The sequence below is a fragment of the Amblyomma mixtum genome, chromosome 3, assembly GCF_055824585.1.
Source record: "Amblyomma mixtum isolate Tamu chromosome 3, ASM5582458v1, whole genome shotgun sequence".
Classification (NCBI taxonomy): Eukaryota; Metazoa; Arthropoda; class Arachnida; order Ixodida; family Ixodidae; genus Amblyomma; species Amblyomma mixtum.
Window position 1 is genome coordinate 377,828,212 of NC_143014.1, and position 13,994 is coordinate 377,842,205.

At 47.7% G+C, this 13,994-nt stretch overlaps 1 long non-coding RNA gene across 1 annotated transcript; it reads right to left on the reverse strand.

Annotated features, from left to right (window-relative positions):
* Positions 1-10,807: 10,807 nt before the first annotated feature.
* LOC149356902 (uncharacterized) lies at positions 10,808-12,746 on the reverse strand. Its single transcript, XR_016289846.1, has 2 exons — positions 12,204-12,746; positions 10,808-11,108 (listed from the first exon to the last, which is right to left on the reverse strand). It is a non-coding gene; the product is annotated as an uncharacterized LOC149356902 (long non-coding RNA).
* Between the last annotated feature and the right edge of the window lie 1,248 nt (positions 12,747-13,994).

Here is a 13,994-nt window from a genome sequence, read left to right on the forward strand (position 1 = left end):
TCATTCACCTGAACAACAGCATGGTACACCTAAAATTGCGCAAGGAAAAAAAAAAGCATGTATGCAGCTGCGCACGCATTTATCACCCTGAGCTGGTGTGCACGGGCGCTGGCAGGGTCACTCACTACCAAGTTGTGCGTTATTTTGATGATAGCACAGCATGTTTTAACGTGTGTAGAAGTTATGCGAACGTATAATGGCGCGTTTTAGAGCATTTAATATATACTTGAAACTATTTCTTAACGTGACCGACATAATTATTTGATTCTAGTAGAAAGAAGTCTGGTAAGTTGACAATCTTGCGCGGTCACGTTGGCATGCTTCGAACAGCGTACTTTAAGTGTGCTAAAAGCCACATGCTTTTCATTGCATCACGCATGTGTCATAAGCTGCTTCATGAAGTAGTACATGATCGCGAAGCCTGTTTGGAAAGAAGCAACCGCAGGCAGGCTACCAACAGAGGTACGTAGCGACATTGACGGGAAATGAGGCAATGAAAAGTGTTTTTTTTTATTGATGCATGAGATATGGAACCAAAATTGGTGCAAATATGAAATTCCTCTGCTAATTTCAGTAATGCGTTTTATTTTCAGCTATACCTGGGACAGTTCTTGGGTAATTATAATTAACACCCTCGTCAAGTCTCCCCGGGTCTTGAATAATTAAGTAGAAAGTGCGGAATTTTTCATGCCCTCATGTTCCCAAAGCCCTGTTCTCTATGATGGCGGTATTACTTCTTTTTTTTTAGATTCTCAGTACTTATGCATGCAGTCACTTGAAAACTTTTCTTATAAAAATAACTAACATGCTAATACTGCTCCTTTAGGAAAAAAGTCGAGAGATTTATTGCACTCCTCAACGTCGCTGAAATCGTTCGCGACAAATAGAATAATTTTATTTCCATTCGTTCCAAATTTACGAAGGGGTGAGTGATGCCAATCGCAGAAAATGTGGTAGGCCACAAAACTAACCTTCAAGTTTATTCCCTTGTTTATGGCCTCTTCGCTTTCGCTTTGGTCAAAGAAATGCGGCACTGAAATCAATGGGCCGACGTGCGCTCACCATCTGGTGACACTTATCGCGCAGTGCGAAAAGTGGGGGCAGCGTCGGTCGTGTCCGGTTGTCATCTGTCTCGCGTAACCGCTGGTTTTAGCCGTCACATCAGGCACCAGCCAGGCCGTCTTCTCCGCTTCTTAAACTGGTCGATTTGGTGAAAAGTTTGGATTCCTAAAATTATATTCTTTCCTAGCCCTGGGTCTTCTGTTTGGTGACGAAAAATTACAGCAAAATATTCAGTAGAAATTCATAAAATTACTGTTTTTAGATCTGTGGTCGTCAAAAATTGTGAGGTAATGGGGTTTCTGATGGTCCTGGCACGTCGCGAACTCTGCGGGTTTCCGACGACGGAGCTCTGCCGAAAAAACGCCAGTGCGTCCCCTAGGTAAAATCATTCTGGCTAGTGCTGAGTGTCAAAAACTTATTATTTTATTCAATGCCTAGTGTAGAAACCAACGGCAGAAACTCTCTCTAATCATAATGCAATAAACTGTGGCGAAATACGCCGTACATGGCCAACGCAAGACCGTGTACTTTGAGGAATACTACGTTGAAAGCATCAACCATTGCTGAGATTCTCAGAAACTCAAAACGCGCCCACAAGCCTTGGAAACCGGCGCTGCACCACCCCTACTCGACGCCACTCCCTGGCCTCTTGCCTACCGCGAGCCCGCTAGCGACTGCAGCGCCACCTCGCTTGTTTGCAAACATGGATGTTACAGATTAAAATACAAACTACACCTCTATAATATTTTGTATATTTTGCAATTTAACCTTATGAAAATAAATGTTTTATAATCATTCATCTTTGCGCTCCGTTTTGACGGTAGGGGCCTAGGTGAGAGGTGGTTGGGGTAGGGGGGGGGGGGCACAGCGCTGAAACTTGGTTCATTTTCATGGAGAATCCTGCGCACACCTATGAACACCGTTCAAAAATTTGTCTTAGCATCTTAGCTGCGGACGCTATGCAGGCACTCATCGTCTCAGCAGCAAGCCCAGGAGCACACGTGCGTAGCATTCGGTGCATGGATTATGCGTGATGAGATACCACTTCCATTGAACAGTGAAACTGTGAAATTTGGCCAAATAGCCCGACAAAGCCTGGGCGGCTCACCACCGGGAGCCGGAAAAAATGTCCTCGCAACATACATCCCCGGAAAAAAACGTTTCCATTTGCGAAGTAGGAAAAAATGTCCCCAAGCGGATGACATCAAACGCATCGTAAGCCGCCGTAATTTGAGCATCCGGCCGCCTCGCGTCTGTCGAGGCGGCCGGAGGTGCATGCATGCAACTCGCATGCTTGCGACTCGCATGCATGTACGGCTCGCATGACGCGGATACAAGTTGTTCGCCGTTGGAACGAGTGACTGCCCCGTAAACGCAACGGCATGGTCAGAGCAACGCAAGTGTGGCAGTGGTTTATCCCTCAACGCTTGGAAGGTTTGCTACAAAACGCATGACGAGAAGGACATCTCGGTAGACAAACTAAATACAAGCTAAACTGTATTGGTTTTCACCCAGCAACTCATTTCCTTTTACTGTCGTCGCATTTCACTGATTTTATGTTACATCATCATTTGTAGATTTAGCTTTCATGTATTTTTGTCTTTGGTGTATTTCTTTGCTTCCAGCTGCATTTCTTCACCGCGATATCAAGGTTTGGACTGCGTTTCTTCATAGCAAGCTACACCGGTTACAGATGTCGGCACAGAAGCGACTAAACAACGAGCAAATACGGGGCGTCCATGAAGAACAATTATGGCGGCAAAACGGAAGTGGTCCAGAGGAAGTGCGTCTCTGGGTCGTTCGGCGCTTTTGCGAAGTCACCTGCAGAAGTACTTTTCCTTTGGACTTACCTGGACTGCATCACCATGGCGCGGTCTGGTACTACAAAATACTTCACGCTTGCATCTGTTCTCAAATCCAAAGAGGAGTCCAATAAATAGGGCAATTTTCTGTCAAGTGGGTTCCGGAAGGAATTTTTTTATTGACTTGGGGACATTTTTTCTTAGACGGTGCTTCCTCAAGGGACCTTTTTTCTGGGGGGTTACGTTCCGGGGACGCTTCTTCCTACGCCCCTCACCACCCCATCTTTGCGACTCCGGCTATGCTAGGGGAGCCACGAGGGCAGTCGGCCGCGGCAGTAAACCCCTCATCCCCTCCGTTGTCAGCAAACAAGGAGACAGTGAGTGAACGCGAATGAGAGTGAGTGAACGTGAGGGGGAGTGAATGGTTGTGAGCGCGAGTGAGCCGTTATGAGAGCGAGTGGTCATGAGTGCGAGTGAGTGGTTGTGAGTGCGAGTGGTCATGTGTGTGAGTGGTTGTGAGTGGTTGTGGGTGCGAGTGACCATGAGTGTGAGTGCTGGAGAGTGGTTGGGAGTGGGAGTAGCGATGAGTGTGAGTGCGAGTGAGTGGTTGTGTGAGTGTGATTGGACATGCGTGCAAGTGGTTGGGAGTGTGAGTGAGCCACCTCTCATGGTGCCGAGGTGTGCTGTCAACAACCGCTGTCCAATGTGGGAAGAAGCCTGCCTGGGAAGAGGCTGACAGATACTGCACACAAACTCGGTGTTTTTGCTTGCGCTGTTCAGACAAAGACTTCTTCAACCGAGTTTTATCTTTGAAGCAATACTCTCTTCCCATTCGCACGCTTACCAGAACCCCTAGCTCTGAGCATTTCCTGAACACAATTTTGCTTGAGCGTTCCATCGAAAAACTTGCGTGGAGGTGCTTGCATTCTGTTGCAGCTGAACTTCTTAAAGGTGCACTGAAGAGGAATCTGAACTCGTTTTTTTTCCGTGGGAACTCGATCTACACGTTCCCAGCATTCTTATAAACGTGGAATGATTGCCTTGTGCGGCCGATTTCCCTCATTTAAATAGGATTAATGTCCTGCTTCCGCCTTTAAAAAAAAATCCCTGCAGACGGTGGGAGGAGTCGCGGAAATCTACCGATTTCGCTGCTAACTCGTGGCGAAAGGCAGCACAGCGTCCGTAAAGTCGTCGGCTCCCTCCTTTTTTTTTAACTCAGCGCTGAATGTAGGAGGAGTCGACCAACCTTTCAGCCAGTCCCGTGGAGGCTTGCTGCTCTGCCATTAGCCTTGTTTACATGAACCCGAAAGCAGCGGGTCGAGTCAGGGGATCGAGTTGAGCAAGGTGAACCCAACTCGATAACGGCGTGTTTACATGAACTCGGTTTTACTGAGCCGAGACCGGTTCGACTGCAGCGACACCAAGCGTTGAGCAGCGCAATGGGAGAGGGCAGTGCTAGCCTCCGAGATTGCGGCATGTCTCCGCTGTCTCGGAGCCGCGATGGCGCAAGCGAAAAACAGGTTTGCCTTTCTCACTTCCCCTCCCACTAACCCGACTCGCCAACTCGACAGCGTTTACAAGCGCATCGAGTCTGGGTCACGGTGTGGTCTGGGTCGTGCTGAGGCAACCCACCCCCTGCAGCGAAGTTGTCTGGACTCGCTCCCTCGACTGCCGGACCCGACTCTGCGGGTCCGGGAACCCAGTAACCGGTTTTCAACTAAACTCCTCAACTTAACCAAACCCCGTCACGTAAACGTCGCTGGCGGAGGGATACGTAGCGTTTGGCGAAAGCAAAGAGTAGACGCATATTTTTATTCCCATGGGCCTAATTTGCGGCTACCGTAGCCTCTGACTGGATCTATTTATTCACAGAAAGTAAAAACAAAAAATAAAAGCGAAATCGAAGCCGTCACGCGACTGCCTGGAAGGCACTCCACGCGTTAGTTGACTACTCCTACCTTCAGTAGTGAGTTCAAAAAAAGGCGGGAGCTGGGACGTTTAATCAGAGTTAAGTTAGGGAAATCGGCCGCATAGGACAATAATTCGAAGTTTCTGAGAATTCTCGGAACGAGGATGTTGAGTTCCCGCGGTAAGAAGACTACTCCTCTTTGCTGCACCTTTAAAGTAAATTAGTGGCGGCTTCATGCGGCGGCCAACGGAAAAATCCTCGTGATCGGTTCTATGCCACGGCCCCAGCAGACGGCGCGAGTATGAGCAGTATAAATTTTTCTCAGTGCGGACCTGCGTCCGAGTGGAACGCTTTTTTTCTTGCTATGTTATTGTGCGCGTATTGCAATGACTATTAAACAATGTGAGTGTATACCAAGTGTCCCAGCTAAATAATAATAATAAATAATAATAAATACTTTATTCACACCAAAGAAACAATACAAGACGCGGACGCGCCAAAGCCTCAATTGGGCTTGTAGGGCGCCGTCCGGCAGCAGCAACAACCTGTGTTACCAAATCAATTCATTGTTTTGTGTACTACATTAAAACATATGCACTAGAGCTGTTCAAGCTCGGCAATAGCATCACGTAACTGTCTGCGAGTGTTCAAGTTGAAAACATTATCAGGCATCTCATTGAATATACATGGGATATAATATGACCTCATAGACATACCAAAATGAGTTCGCACTGCAGGGACAATATATCGAGAAACTTTTCTTAATGGGATTGGTTTAACGTTGTGGAACCGAAATTCAGAGTTCCAGAAATATCTGAGTACAGTGACTTGTTTGAACACAATGTCAAAGGAAGGCAGACCTGAAGAAAGGAATACACTTTGCTGTTTATGGGGTATTGAATAGATGACACTCTTAGCCATATTCTTGAGAATACGGTTTATCCTATTTTTCCATGTTGCAGAACAGTTGAAGAAACAGCACATGCCATATCTCAGCAGAGAATACCCCAAAGACTGTGCAATTAAACGTCTTATGGCAAATGGCAGGTAGGCCCTTAGAGCATAGAGCAAGCATGCGACGCCTCTAAGCTTCTTACTGAGGTGTGCCATGTGCGTGTTCCAGGATAAATCACTGTCAAAGTAAATGCCAAGGTATTTCACGGACGGAACACATGTAATGGGGTAGCAAGAACATGCAGTGCAACTGGAGCTGTGCAAAAAAACCGCAGCGTTTTTCGGGATTGGCTTGTGTGCATTTTTAAAGCACACTAGATGAGTTTTTTGGGGGTTTATATCAATCAGGTTACATTGAAACCAATCATATAGATTAGTAGCGTCCTGTTGAAGTTGACGGAGTGCGCAAGAAAAATCTGTATTAGATGAGATGAGGAGGGTGTCATCTGCATATTGATAAATCTGTGATGAAGTTATAATGCTGGGGAGGTCATTAACATAGAGATTAAATAAGAGGGGTGATAAGATGGATCCCTGGGGAACACCACTATATAAGTCTATAGTTCTGCTTTGCACAGGTCCAAGTTCCACCATTTGAGATCGCTGAGACACATAATTTCTTAGTAACATTTGAAAAGGACCACGAAAACCATAGCAAAACAACTTTTCACAGAGAATATCATGGTGAACAGTATTAAATGCCTTCCTGACATCAAGAAAGAGACCAAATGCCACTTCATTTTGATCAAAACTAGAATGAACGGAATCCGACATCTTTTCTAATAACGTTTGGGTACCAGAACCAGCAACAAATCCGTATTGATGGGGGCTAAGCACGTTATGCCTCAGCAAAAATGCTGACATTGTACATAAGACGTGTTTTTCTAAAATTTGTGATATACACGACACGATAGATATTGGGCGATAATTCGTGATATCATTTCTTTTGCCACCCTTGTAAAGTGGTATAACACGCGCTTGTTTAAGAGAGCATGGTAAGAAGCCACTTTCAATCATATCATTTAGCATAAAAAGAAGGACACACTTCAAGCTTTGGAAGTTTCTGGAAAGGTCGCTGATAAATATTCCATCAATTCCAGCCGATTTGTTATGCCGTAGACTGGAGATTATGCTGAAAAGATCTGGCTCTGTTATGTGTGGAAGAAATGCTGAGTAACCAAGCGTTCAATGTAACCAAGCGTTCAAAAAACACGGGGTGTCCTAGCCGTCTGAAACCAAATGAGGGTTGTTTAGAGTCGCGTGACCTAGTCTGCAGTGTTTTTTCGTTCCTCAAGGTTGACTAATTAGTTAAGCTTAATTAGCGAACTTTTTAATTATTGACTTGAGGAACAAAGTGTCAATGGAAAAGTTCTAGATCGCTTTGAGAAACAGTTTACTGAGACGTTTGCAGCGAAGTAATATTTACGTAAAGTAGTTTTATTACCGGCCTTTAACCATAACCCGCACAATAAGAAAAAGCTTCCGCATGACAACTGTGCCACTTCAACGTCCCAAGACGCGCCTTAAAGAATAAAATCCGTTTTTTTCTGAAGTCCTCTCCTCGATGGTACTTTGGGTGCCCATTGGGGCAGAGAAGCGAGCGAGCAGCTGGTCACGTGACAACTTTCTTTTAAGGCCAATAAATGAAGCTACGTAAATCGTACCTTGACGGAAACAGCACTACTGGCGGTTTTTCGAGGCGATCTAAAACTTTTTCGTTGACACTTTCTTCCTGAAGTCAATAATTAAAAAGTTAGATAATTAAACTTAGCTAATTAATTAACTTTGAAGAGCGGGAAAAATACTCAAGACTAGGACACTGCGCCTTTTTAAAAAGTTTGGTTACATTTATCTGGGACACCCGGTATAGAAGCAAAGTTATTACGTAAACTGCAGCGTGGAAGAGTTAAAAGACCAAAAAGTGGACAGTGTGTTGTGATAAATGCCTGAATGTCAACAAACAACAGAGTCTACGTATGAAGAGATACCGCTGAAGGCAGCCAATAACGCTGTGGTTTCATACCCTTGTTGTGATCGGGGGCCCAGCCAGCGGAGAACGGCGAGCCGGGCTGGCGCCATCGGGCTACGCTGATCAAAGGCGCTGTTTTTAAGAGAAGACGCAAGGAAACGCTGGCCTGGGGGCGGCTTCTGGCGACGGCGTAGGCGTGGACAAAGGCTCTAACCCCCTTCGCCGGCGATGCTGAATGCGGCTCTAGTGCCGAACTGCGCTCCTGGGGACTAGCAGAGGACAGCGAGAGGCGGCGGCGGCGGCGCCAACTCATTGGCCGCGTGCGCCCTGAGCAGCCGACAAAGGGGGGGTGGTCACGGCTGATTTGTCCCTTCCACCGACCTGAAGAGGTCACCAGGGTAAACCGTCAGCACTCGCGCCTCCCACGATCAGGATCGCCGCACAGCAGCGAACGACCTTTTGGGCGTGGTCGGCCCGCGGCAGACCAAACAGTTCGCGACAGCCAGGCGCCAAGTTCCTCCTTGCCAGTGTGTGTGTGTCTGTGCGGTGTGCGCGGTCACGTGGCGAGGGCGGAGCCTAAGAGGAGGCTCAGGGCCCATTGGACACTCACCCAGAGTTCGGATTCCCTAGCTGGGGGCCTGCGGAATGCGAACTGTACTAAACCGCAATCTGTGCTGTGTCACAGAGCTTCTTCCCTGACCTCTTGTCGAGCTTCATCCCTTCTCTGACTTTTGGTCTCCTCGCTATTCTGTAAATAATGTAGATAAAACCTCCAAGTTTACTTCTCCTGAAGGCTTCCTTCCCTCCGTAGTCTGCTCGCTTCGTCCTCATGCGGTGAGACCCTGGTCCCGATCCACCGAGCACATCAGTTGGTGGCAACGGTGGGATGCTGCTGCACCGGCCACATCACCCTTAGAGGCGGAGCTTGAATGCCCCCCAATTCTTTATCCGTGTTTGAGCAGATGGAAGTCAGCGTTGTGCTGCTCGCCACTTCCACAGTCGCTATCCTCTACGGTTGCTGCGGCGCTTCTTTACCTAGCCCAGTATTCGTGGGTAACGAAGGATCCGCTGTGTAAAAATGACAGACACAGCGTGACATTTCAGGTGTCTGTACGAATATTTCAGGGCGTCTTCAACTCCTTGAAGGCATCTTTGGAAAACGCACAGACACAATCATCGTGCAGGCAATGCCAATGGCGCCTGAATCGAGCTACTAAAGCACAGAGCTGAAAAGACTGTACGCTTTATCATTTGTAATGGAGGAATTTGTCGCAGCACGAACGAAACGGGGACAGCGAGAGTGAAAGAACACGACAGGACGAGCGATGCACTTCCAAATGATAGTTTATTGAAAAAAAAAACCGAAGCTTAAAGGGGTTGTGAAAAGAAAATGAAGCTGCCCGGTTTTAATTTTTACTGCTTTCATAAACATTAGACATGCTATTTCCGAAATATTTCGGCTCAACATTGAGTCTGCATTTAATAAAGCCCGTTCGAAATCGCTGCCTTTTTGCCATGGAGAAGAAAAGACTAGGAGAGAGTGCGCTCAGCCTCTGCAAGCCATCCTCCTCTGACGCCGCTGCCGAGGGCCCTTTTGCGCACTGACTCTTGGGAAATAGGCCCTCCACAGTTACCAGACTGCCAACCAGCGGGGCTTTTAGTGAACGTCCGTGCTCCGATGTAGCGCAGAAGCGCAGCGCCTGTGTTGCAGCTTTGGCGGAATGCGTATCGAGCTCGTGGTTGTCTAAAGGCTCCGCGTCTCAACACTTCTGTTGATTACACTCTTGAGTTTTTGGGTGCACTGTAGAAAACTGCAGGTAAACTTTTCATCAAAGGGTGCGGCCGCGACCTCGTCACTGTTCAACTGTGGCAAGAGAATGGAGAGGAATTCCTTTCGTTGTTATACACACATACGGAGCGTTTATTTCAGCTCATGCTATAAGCGGAGAACTCGAGAGTAGGCGAAGAAAACGAGCCTCTAAAAAAGGGCGCAGGTGGACTTCGGCCCGCCCATGGGCCCGCCGTTCTCCGCTATTCTCGAGGCACAAGTCGCGCCGAATACGCTCGCGCACATACGCGTTTCCGACGTGAAATGCAGCAGTGAAGTATTTCTCTCTCTCGCTTTCGAGAGAGAGTGCTGGCGGCTTTACGTCTGCCCCTGCGCGGGGTCTCCCGGCCACTGCGCACAATCACTTACAAAAAGTAGTAAACTGTATGTACTACATAGCCGCGCGCACGTAGCGTCCTGTCTCGGGCTAATCGCGCACGCGGCACACTGCACTAGCGGCCGGGGTGGGGCTCCCGGCCGCGTATACCGTCCGAGGTAGCACCCACGGAGCGTTCGTGTCACGCGTGCACTGCATGGCGAAGAGCAAGCGGGAAGTCAAGTCCGCCTGCTCGATGAACGCACAGAGGCTCACCATTGTTCTGTCACGGATGCGCGCACTGCCGCGCGGCCACAGGAGCGCTTCGAGACTGGCCGGGTGATTCCCAGCGCCCCGTAGGCCGCGAGCATCTCGCGACGCGGCACTGCAGAAGCGGCACAGCGAAGGAACATGTGCTCCAATGTCTCCACTGCGCCGCAGTCAGCGCACGCGTCGCTCGGGGATGGTGGTCGCTGCGGCGAGCGAGCAGTTTGTGCTCACCTGGGAGCCGTCAGTGAACACAAGCAGATGGTCGCGAAGTTGCTCGTAGAGCGAAGCCGAAACCGAAATCCGGCGCTGCTTTGTCACGTGAGGGCCTTTTTCCCCATGATGCTTTCCACTATATTTTTTATGACTAGGCTTCAAGATTGTGACGTCATACTCCCTCCTAGTTTTTCTTCCTCCATGCTTTTTGCGTTCATGAAACGACCATGCGCCGTAGACGGCCAGCACACGCATTACTCGTCTACGTCATCTTAAAATACTTAGAAACGCAGAGACATGTCTTTAGCCTTCGTTTGCCCTAAAATAATAGCTTTATAAAAAATTCAAAAAGTGAAACAAAGGTTTCCAATTATTTGCACACGTAATTGTACTTCGTTAAGCTGCAGTGCGTGGTCACACATCAATCACTGGCCTGGGACCAGTTTCGGTTTCGGTTCTGCTCTCCATCCTCCGTAGCTTTCAGTTCAGTTCAGTTCAGTTTATTACCTTAAAAGTCCCCCGTAGGGGCATTACATAAGGGGTGGGTTTTTATACAAACAATAAGGATCATGGTAAACAGTTATTGAAAAAATGGTCAGATACAAGTTGCAAAAACGAAGATGGGCAGGTAGTAGAAGCGATTTCGTGGGGAAGGCCGTTCCAGTCTGTGGCGGTTCGGAAAAAAAATGAAGCAGTGAAGGTGGTGGTCCGGGCACGTGGGCGTGCAACTTGAAGTGGATGGCTGGTTCGATATGATATGCGTGCTGCTGCTGTGATGTATGGTGCTTGATTAAGGGACGAAAAAAAGAACTTGTGGTACAGTGAAAGGCTAGCAATGCGACGTCGACAGAAAAGCGATGATAAACCAGATTCTGCTTTGAGAGATGAAACGCTGATATTATATGAGTACGATGAATGAATAAATCTAACAGCGCGATTTTGGACTGATTCTAATGCGTCGGCGAGATATGCTTGGTGCGGATTCCAAATGGGCGACGCGTATTCCAGTTTTGGCCTGACAAGTGATTTATAAGCTAGTAATTTGACATGTTCCGGGGCGTTTCGCAGATTACGTTTCAGAAAGCCTAAGGTTTTGTTAGCTGCGGCGATAATGTTAGTGACATGTGTGCTCCAAGACAAATCGTGAGAGAGCGTTACACCTAGGTATTTGTAAGACTGCACTAGTTCCAGGGGTGTGTTAAGAATTGTGTAAGGGAAACAAAAGGGACTGCGCCGGCGGGAGAAGTGCATGCATTTACATTTGTTGGCATTTAGCGTCATTAGTGAATTGTTGCACCAGTCTGAAACGCTGATTAGATCGTTCTGAAGAGCAGTTTGGTCAGATTTGTTTTTGATTGTGCGGTAAATGACGCAGTCGTCTGCGAACATGCGTATATTAGAAGAAATACACTGAGGTAAATCGTTAATGTATATTAAAAACAACAGAGGACCAAGGACAGATCCTTGGGGCACGCCGGAAGTTACTGGGAGGGGTCTAGATAAGTTACTGTTGATTAAAACCATTTGCGTACGATTGGACAAGAATTCCTGTATCCACATTATAACGTTAGGATCTAGGTTTAGCAGTTGAAGTTTTAGTAACAAGCGCTGGTGATACACCTTATCAAAGGCTTTCGCAAAATCCAGATAGATTGCGTCAGTTTGCACATTAGTGTCCATGTTAGTGTGTAAGTCATGAACAAAAAGAGCTAATTGGGTTTCACAGGAGAAACATTTGCGGAACCCATGCTGCGAGGGATGAAAGAAATGGTTACAGTCTAAGAAAGAAATAATTTGAGAGTAGATGACATGTTCCATGATTTTGCATGGCACGCTTGTTAGGGAGATAGGTCGGTAATTTAATGGAGAGTTTCTGTTACCTGTTTTGTAGACTGGAACGACCTTTCCCACTTTCCAATCATCTGGCATGGTTCCTGAAGAAAGTGACTGGGAGAACAGCAATGACAAGTATGAAGTAACCGTGTGTCTCGTGTTCCTTAGAATTTTAGAGTTAATACCATCAATGCCAAATGATGACGACAGTTTAGTCTTCTGGATTATGGATGAAATTCCGTCTTCACAAAATGTGATGTTTGGCATGGTACCTTCCATATTGAAATAAGGAAAAGAAGAGGGCGTTTCGATTTCTTTCGTGAAAACAGTGGCAAATGCGGAATTGAAAGCGTCGGCACATTCAGCATCGGTAATGGTTTCTTGTAAATCATTGGTGAGAGTGATAGCGCGTTGTGGGTGAGGGTTTATTACTTGCCAAAACTGTCTTGGGTTACTGCGCAACAAATTTGGAAGTGTAGTAGCATAAAATAAACGCTTTGCGCTGCGGATCGCAGTCAAATATTCATCTTCGGCTTCGTAGTAGGTTTGCAATCGGGATGGGTTGTTTTTAGCCGCCCGATAGAGACGCTTTTTTTTATTTTCTAGTCTTTTTAAGGATTTAGTAAACCAGGGTTTTTGGTGGCTGGTGCGAATGTTAACAGTTGGTATATATTTATTTGCCAAATCATTTAACTTATTCTTAAACATCGCCCAGTTATCTTGGATCGTTTGAGTGTGACATGCAGCTTCGAAGCTGGGAAAAAAGGTATCAAGTTCATGATTTATCGCATGTTACAACGTTCCTTGCGTTCCCACTCCTTGCGTTGGAGATGAGGACTCGAGTTCACGACCGGGTTCGGGAGGTTCACGGTCAGGGCTCCTGCAGGCAGAGGTATCGCGGGCTCTCGGCATGACTGCTACTTGCCGGGCGCGCGACGCGCCGTTGCGAACGTTGTAACAACGACTGACAGCAGCTCGCCGCCTGCGCCCAACCGATGTCAATGACAGGCCGCACGCGGAGCGTCGCACTGACGTCGTATCATCGGCTCGATATAGCCTTGCTTACGTGAACCTATCTAAGTTTTGTTTCTTGACAGCGGTGGTTTGAGCCAGAGAATCGAGCTGAGCAAGGTCAGCCCATCTCGACGACTTTCTGTTTACATGAACTCGATACGAACGTACGAGTCAGCTATCGCGGCGCGCATCGGCTCCGCGCTTCTGTTCTTCGCTGCAGAAAAATGCTTTCCAGAAGCGTGAAGAGGGTTAGGCATAATCTGCGGATAGGGCTGCGAGTCAACCCACTCCTTGCGTTGGAGATGAGGACTCGAGTTCACGACCGGGTTCGGGAGGTTCACGGTCAGGGCTCCTGCAGGCAGAGGTATCGCGGGCTCTCGGCATGACTGCTACTTGCCGGGCGCGCGACGCGCCGTTGCGAACGTTGTAACAACGACTGACAGCAGCTCGCCGCCTGCGCCCAACCGATGTCAATGACAGGCCGCACGCGGAGCGTCGCACTGACAAGCGGCAGAATGCGAGCGCGCAGAGCGCCAGCGTCATAATGCCGTTGGGGCGCGTTTCTCGGGGCCGGCCTGTCAGCCGCCTGCGTCAGAAAAACACCCTAGTATTATTTGTTTATGTTCACAACAAGCCCTGGGATAGATTAACGCCAAAAATGAATAATTTTTGAAGATCGTTGGCCAATGCCGAGTTGCTCGCAGTATTTAATACTGCAATACAAGCAAATTTCATCCTATGGCCGCTTTATTTGCTGCCTGGTTGCCGCTCGCATATAGCTGGTATTTGCTAGCTACGCTGTTGAAGGGGTCGCGGAAATCGAA